The following is a 7,798-nucleotide window of genomic DNA, read 5'->3' on the forward strand; positions in this document are numbered from 1 at the left end:
CTGGACATGTCTTGTTGAGAATTTATCAGTGAAGTTACTTAAATCTTGAAGATATCTCTTGGGAGACAAATTATTCTGAAAGAAAAAAAAAGTAGCTTAATCCAGAGACTGAAGTACTAGATATTGGAGGAAAAACTAATTGTCTTTTTTCACATTGAAATCCAAATAATAAATTACTGCTTATTTAGTTATCACTATATGCAATTGTCTGTTAAGGTCAATCCAACAAGTAAGTATTGAGTAATAATGTGCTCAGTATGTGATTTGTGCTATAATTGGATATGTATAAAACTTGATACCTGCTTTATTTGTTTTTCATTCTTGTATATTCATTCAGAATAATGCCTGGTTTATGTTCATGATCAATAACTAATTGATAGATAACATAGTCAATGAATAAATGAATGAATATCCTGATGAATTTTTTTAACTTTGTAAGAAATAAATTTTTATTTTTTTCATTATCATACAGCATTTAAGAATAATAAAGCTGTTGTGAGATTTCAAATTTGAGATATCTATGGCCAGTTTATAAAAGTGCATTGATCAAGATATAATTTTTAACATTAATATACACATTCCATAATCTCAATCCATTTAACATGAACACTGGCCTTTGTCATTGTTATTTTTTTCTCCCTACAATATTGCCTGCTCTGTAGGACAGTGGTTCTCAGTTGGGGGTTGACTCTGTCCCCCAGGGGCATCTGGCAACATCTGGTATAATTGTGGGTGTCATGGGAGAGGGATGCTAACAGCATCCAGTGTGCAGTCCAGGGATGCTGTTCACCAGCCTATAATGCACAGGACGGACCCCCACCACAAGGATTTTATCCAGCCCAAATGTTAACAGTGTCAAGGTTAAGCAACTCCTGTCAAGTGGGACTCAATTCCCATTTTATGAACACCTCTGTGCCCACTGTAATTCTGAAAACACAGACTGTGCTAATTGGCAAATACTATTTAAAAGAAGATTTAACCTAATCAATATCGCTTATCAAAAGCAATGGCTGACTTTAAGTATCAACATATTTCCAGAATGGATAAACCACACAGTCAACTCAGAATGACACAAATTAGGGTCCATATCATTTAATTTCCCTTGAACCTGCTATGCTAGTTTAATCTGTTAATATGAAGTTAATTAGGACTGTTTTGAAGGAGCTAAGCAATAGTTTCCTTTGCACATTTTTCTGAACTATGATAAACATTTCGATGCATAAAGCACCTGGCCAATAACAGTGCTCTGCGAGTGCTCCGGAAATGTTTATCACAGCTTACTAAAAACACAGGGCTTCACTCATTGGTTCAAATTTGCCATAAGCATGTGTCTGCACAGGTTAAATTTTTATTTTCTCTGTCTCATTTTGCAATAATCTCTCATAAATGTCGTTTAGAAACAGAACACATATACAAGGTGTGTGATACAAAATTATAAGTTATTTTTTTCCACACAAGTTGTAAAGTATCAGTGTATATAATACATTGATGATAGTGAACTAAATTTAAATGAAAAAAGTCATTCTAAGTTTGTTAACTAGAGAAATTTTTCAGTAATCATTCACCTACATATTCACATTCTGTATATATTCTCATGGTCAACGAACTGATTCAAATGATTTAAGTTATCCCACCATTTAAAGAGAAAAGCCTCTGCAATAATTTGAAACCATGACATTATCTTAATTTCACCATTGGCTGCTTTTTTTCAGAAGTTCTTTTAGTTCTTCCTTTGACACATAACAATAGCTTTTAATCTCACTGGGATCTGGATTCAAAGTTACATTCTTCCTCACAAACAAAATGTAATCAATTTCATGTTCACCTCAGATACCATCCGACTGATCTTTGTAGTGAATTCGTGTTAAATAATTAATTTCTTCTGGAGGAACCTCTTCCAAGGGAATTCCTAGCTCAGCTTTCAGCCGCCTCTGTGCTGCTTGCCTCACTCCAAGGGCATCATTTTCCTCAAGTTCACCTGGTTTACTTAATGGATGACTACAACAAGTATTAGTAAAATAACTTGGAAAGGTAATCTTAGCATCTGATCTTTGCTGTTACAGAAGCTTATTTTTGGTGTTGAATAAGAAGACTCTAAAAGCTCCATGCAGTAACCCTTTCTCAATGTTCTCAGCCCCAATTTTATTGTCATTTTCATCAATAAGTATACACATCTCTGCCAGGAGTTGAACCTGTTGCTCATAGAGGTGGTCAGTGGTTATTTCAGGCATCATTATACAATGTCTGATCTGTCCTGAGTGGCCTCCGGCCGTGGACACCCTATCCTGATGAATTTATAGCTTGGTTGTGGAGGCAACACAAATGACATTAAGCAGCAGTTTTTTGAAAAGAAAGAATGCAATTTATTATTGAATTATGCATAGTGCAGTGGACTGAGTTAATACTTGGGCTCTATTTCTACTCTGCTTTTGACCTAGTCATTGATCATGCATGTTACTAAAATAAGTGAAGCCTACCAGATTTCTAAGATCATTTAAAGTTGTAACACATTTTTATTTGATAAAAATGAGTTCTGAAATATCTAAGATTTCCTAATTAGAAGAAGAGAGTAAAGATTCCAATGATAGAAAACAGCTTCAGTGAAGAAATAATATTTAATGGGGCAGGATTTTGATTGGATGGAAGAAAGGGAAACTAGTATCAATTTCCTTCTGTGTAGCAGATGCTTTTGCATATACTATCTGTCAGTTTCACAATATCAAAAAAGAGGTAGTGTACTAACATTTGTATACATAAAGGAACTAGGGTAAGAAAAGAGACCAACATCACCAGTTAAGAGTAGAGAAATCAGGATTAGAGGCAGTACAGTCACATTTGCTAATTAAAAAATGGGCAAAAGACCTTAACAGATACCTCACCAAAGAAGATACACAGATGCCAATAAGCATATGAAAAGATGCTTCACATCATGTGTCATCAGGGAAATGCAAATTGAAACAACAATGAGATACCACTACATATCTATTAGAATGGCAAAAATCCAGAACACTGGCAACACCAAATGCTGGCAAGGATGTGGAACAACAGAAAATCTCATTTATTCCTGGCGAGAATACAAAATGGTACACTTACTTTGAAATAAATTTTGATGGTTTCTTATAAAGCTAAACTACTCTTCTTGTACAATCTATCATCCACTCTTCTTGGTATTTATCCAAATGACTTGAAAGTATGTTCACACAAAAACTTTCATGTGGATGTTTATAGCAGCTTTATTATTTATAATTGCCAAAACTTGGAAGCAACAAGTTGTCCTTTGGTAGGTTAATAGATAAACAAACTGGCACATCCAGACAATGGAATATATTCACCACCAAAAAAGGAGCCATCAAGCCATAAAAAGACATAAGGAAACCATTAAACGCTAAGTGGAGGAAACCAATCTGAAAAGGCTACATGCTGTATGATTCCACTGTGTGGAACAAGTAAAACTTCTGAAAAAGGTAAAACTATGGAAACAGTAAAAAGATCAGTGTTCGCCAGGGACTGGAGGGAGGGTTGAATAGGTAACACACAGAAGAATTTTAGGGCAATGAAATTGCTGTGTATGATACTACATTGATGAATACACATCAGTATGTATTTGTCCAGACCCATAGAATCTACAGCATCAAGAGTGGACTCGCATGTAAACTCTGAACCCTGGTTGATAATAAATTCTCAATGTAAGTCATCAATTTTAACACATATACCACTCTGGTGAGAAATGGTGTGTGTGTCCGGGGAAGGAGCCCATGGGAAATCTCTGAACCTTCCTCTTAATTTCTTAGGAAGCTAAAACTGCTTTAAAAAGATAAAGTAACAACAACAACAACAACAACAACAACAAGAAAACCCAAGATATTCTCAGAGAGATAACTGAGACTAATGGTAAAAAGAAACAGTAACAAGAATTCGTGAAGAAGAACCCTTAGAAGATAATGGGTGTAAAACTTGTAATTATCACATAAGTCAGTGGATGAATTGAATCACAGAATTAATACAGCTGAAATGTGCCGCAGCAAGTGGGAATATCTTGTTAGGGGACTCTTCTGGAAGACAAGGGTAAAAAATAAGGATTTGGAAAAATGAGAAAAGTTAAAATATACAGAGAGTGAAATAATGTGTCAGTATCTGCCTTAAAAAGCCACAGATGAAGAAAAAGTAGATGAAAGGAGAGAAATAATGCCTTAACACTTCCGTAAATCATAGAAAGGTTTAAGAGCTTATTGAAAGGGCTCATTAAGAGCCACCAAGCAAACCCAAATGTAGGCACATGGTAGTGAGACACTGGAGGAAGTACCTGTGGAAGACATTTTGGTTGGCTAAACATATCTCTTTCCTCCCTCTTGTTAACAGTAAATTATATACATTGTAGAATTTGGCAAAGCAAATACTCATTTTACGAACTTCTCTTGCAGCTACAGGAGGACATACAAAGGAGTCCTGGCTAATGAGATATAAGCATATGCCTGCTGTGGGGCTTCTCGGAAAGTTTCAACTGGTAAAAGGGGAAGAATTGAACACAGAAGTGATGGGAGCCGCTTTGCAACAAAGAAGAAGCGAAAAAAGAATAGCAGAAATGTTGACCCTGATATTGTTAAACTGATGAGCTATTGCCAGCAGCCCCTTAAACTCAAAGCACCTTTTTAGATGAGAAAAAAAAAGTAAGTAATTATTAATTGGTTTTATGATATCTCCACCCAGACCATTTCAAACTAATAATCCAGTAAGAAAAAAAGATGAACACAGAAGGTGGGAACATATAATTTGGTAAGGTTTATTTTCTAAATAAAAAATGACTATAACACAAATACATAAAGAACAATCCACAAATAAAATTACAGAATCGTACTAACCTGACAGAGATGGATGGTGGGAGGGAGAAGAAAAAGATCAGAGGCAAGTTGAAATGAGAAAAAAATAAAAGAGAGTAAGTAGTAAATATAAAATAAAATGCAGAAATATGTATTTAGCTATTAGTGTTATCATAAATGTTTATTAACTCAAGATTATCTCAAAGATTAAGAGATATTTCTGAGTATGATTATAAACAGCAATATTTATCTAAAAGTGATATTTAAAACAAAAAAAAATTAGAGTAATAATGAAAAAAACAGCTTAAGATATAGTAGGTGAATGCAAGCTTCCCCCCCAAAACAGTCAGATTAATGGTTTTAATATCGAATTTAAGGCAAAAAAAATCATAAAGGACAATGAGGGCATTTGTAATAGGAATAATAGGCATAATAATCATGAACATTTACATACCTAATACTATGTTATTCAGAACAATAACTGGTAGCTCTATGGAGGAAAATAGATAAATCAACAATTCTAATTGGGGAATTTAACACATAAACCTCAGAAACTGTTAAGCAGATCAAAAATATACATAATTACTGAGCTTAAATGAATAGATACACAGAAGTTTGTAGACTCAAACAGAAGATAGACATTCTTTTTACGGACAAAGAACAGTTACACAAATGGACCAGATACTGGCCACAGAGGAAGGCCTTAGTATAATCTAATTCTTTAATACCATGTAAACTCATATTAAAATGTAATACAATTAGAAATAAGTCCAAGGAAAAGCTAAAACCATCTCATATGGCTGAATACTAAGTAACATTTTGCTAAATGGCTTTTATTTAAAAATTGTAAGAGAAATTATGGAATTCTTATAGCTAATGTACATACTATTTGACTATAGGCCAACATTTGCAGGATGAATCTCTGGTTTTACTTAAAGAGACATGTATAGATTTAAATACATCACAAAACAAGCAGAACAAAAAATAAGTGGGATTAATATTCAAATCATGAAGCTACAAAAAAAGTTAATAAGAGTTAAGCCAAACATATAAGGACAGAAATAATAATTACATAGCTACAAATTTTAAAAACAGAGAATAACAAAAATCCAGTAGAGAGGCTTAATAAAACAAAAACTCAGTTATTTGAGTATAATAAGACATACAACTTCTAGTAAATCTGATCAAGAGAAAAGACAGATGTAAATACTACAAAATGCATATAGAAAGAGATTTAGCACAGGTATAACAAAGAAGAAGAATCATGAGGCTATAATCACTAACTTTCCCTCAGCTTGAAAATCTTGAAGTATTTATTTACGAAAGCACAAATTTTGTATAAGAATAATGACAATACTTGAATATTCTAATAACTACTAGAGAAAATGAAAATGTTAGCTAAAAACCTGCTTCCTCATTTCTCTTTTTTCCCACAAAAAGGCAATGGATCAGCAGTTGAAAAGGGAGTACTGTGAAATTTTCAAGGCACAGAAACTTCCTATCATAAATAAGTTAATCCAAAACACGAAGTAGAAAAGGAAAACTGGACAGCTCTCAGTGAAACTGGTATAAGTTTTGACTTCTTTTCCTGCTGCCTCCAGGTGGGGCCAACCCTCATGGGTTTTAAAAAAAGCAGAAAGAACAGCCTGAGCTTCGGGTTGTCTGGATTTCTTCCATCACAACTCACTTCACAGACTCTTTTTTCTTTTTCAAGCAAGGAGGCCAATTAGTGGGTGGAACAGCTAAGGCAACACTATACAATTACCTGGTTTACATCCTTCACTGACTGACTAGAGTCAGTGGACAGATCGACTGTCATATAGTATAATACTTAAGGTGTTTTAAAATATGCAGGTTAATATTTAAATTTTTATATAAAATTTAAAGGAAAGATGTTTACATTATTCTCTCTTTTTAGTCTGTCAAGTTTTTCTCTAAGAACCTACTTTGGGATGCTCCAACGACCTTCGGAATATGTTAGGCCAATACTTCCAAGTTTTTCTGTTAATCAGGTCACTGTAATATGAGAATAAGTTAGGGAGCCTAGGCTCTCTTTATGCCTGTGCAGTCCTTTCTTTGAGATATGTTTTATAACAGTTGGTTTTCTTCCAAGAGTGTAGAAGCATTATGTTATTACTATAATTATTGTTATTTAAGTTGAGCCTATATAAAAGCTAGATTTTTCTCTCCTTTTTTTCTTGTAATAAGAGTTGACATGTTAAGCTAACCTGTTCTTCACTGTCTTCTAATTTGGTTCTATTTATCAGAAAAGCCTTTTCAGGTAGATTTTTTTTTGTATCTGTCTACTTGTTTTAAAACAGCAATGAGACAATAGTTATAGTTTACTTAATTCTTCACTAACCCTAGTCTTTAAACCAGAAAATGTTAGTTCAAGTGTACAAAAATATAGGCTGACTTCACATGTAAACAAAAATGTGAGAATCCTTTAAAAGTGTTGAGCTTAACAAATCTAAGACTTTATTTTTCTTTATTTGCTTCTTTTTTATATATTTAATTGCTTATTTAAAGTATATCATCATCAAGTAGGGTTTGTACCAGGAACCAAAGAATATTTTGACACATGTACAAGATAATTCATGGCCCTTTGGAAAAAGAAGCTCATAATTATTTCAGTAAGTATACCAGAAGACATTCTTAGTAAGGTAGGGTTGGTAGGAAACTTTCTTAGCCTGGTATCAAAAAATATTACCAAAAAACATAGAATAAATATATAATGTGGTATATTTATATGAATTTTTCTTAAGTTTAGAAATAATATTGTGTATATATGATAGCACTGCTATGTTCCATATAATACTTTTGGAACTGGCAAACGTAAGACAAGAAAAACAAGTAGTAGGTATGAAAGAACAGAGAGAAAGAATTAAAATTACTGTTATTTCCAGGTTAGCTTCATAGCAAACTGGGTGTCTCTGGGTATGTATTTTCTTTTCTCTGTGGAGGCAGTTTGCATAGCTGAC

At 33.5% G+C, this 7,798-nt stretch overlaps 1 pseudogene; it reads right to left on the reverse strand.

Annotated features, from left to right (window-relative positions):
• Window positions 1-1,573: 1,573 nt before the first annotated feature.
• Window positions 1,574-7,139, reverse strand: LOC100607017 (annotated as a pseudogene).
• Window positions 7,140-7,798: the final 659 nt, after the last annotated feature.

Source organism: Nomascus leucogenys, chromosome 20 (assembly GCF_006542625.1).
Source record: "Nomascus leucogenys isolate Asia chromosome 20, Asia_NLE_v1, whole genome shotgun sequence".
In the NCBI taxonomy this organism is placed as follows: Eukaryota; Metazoa; Chordata; class Mammalia; order Primates; family Hylobatidae; genus Nomascus; species Nomascus leucogenys.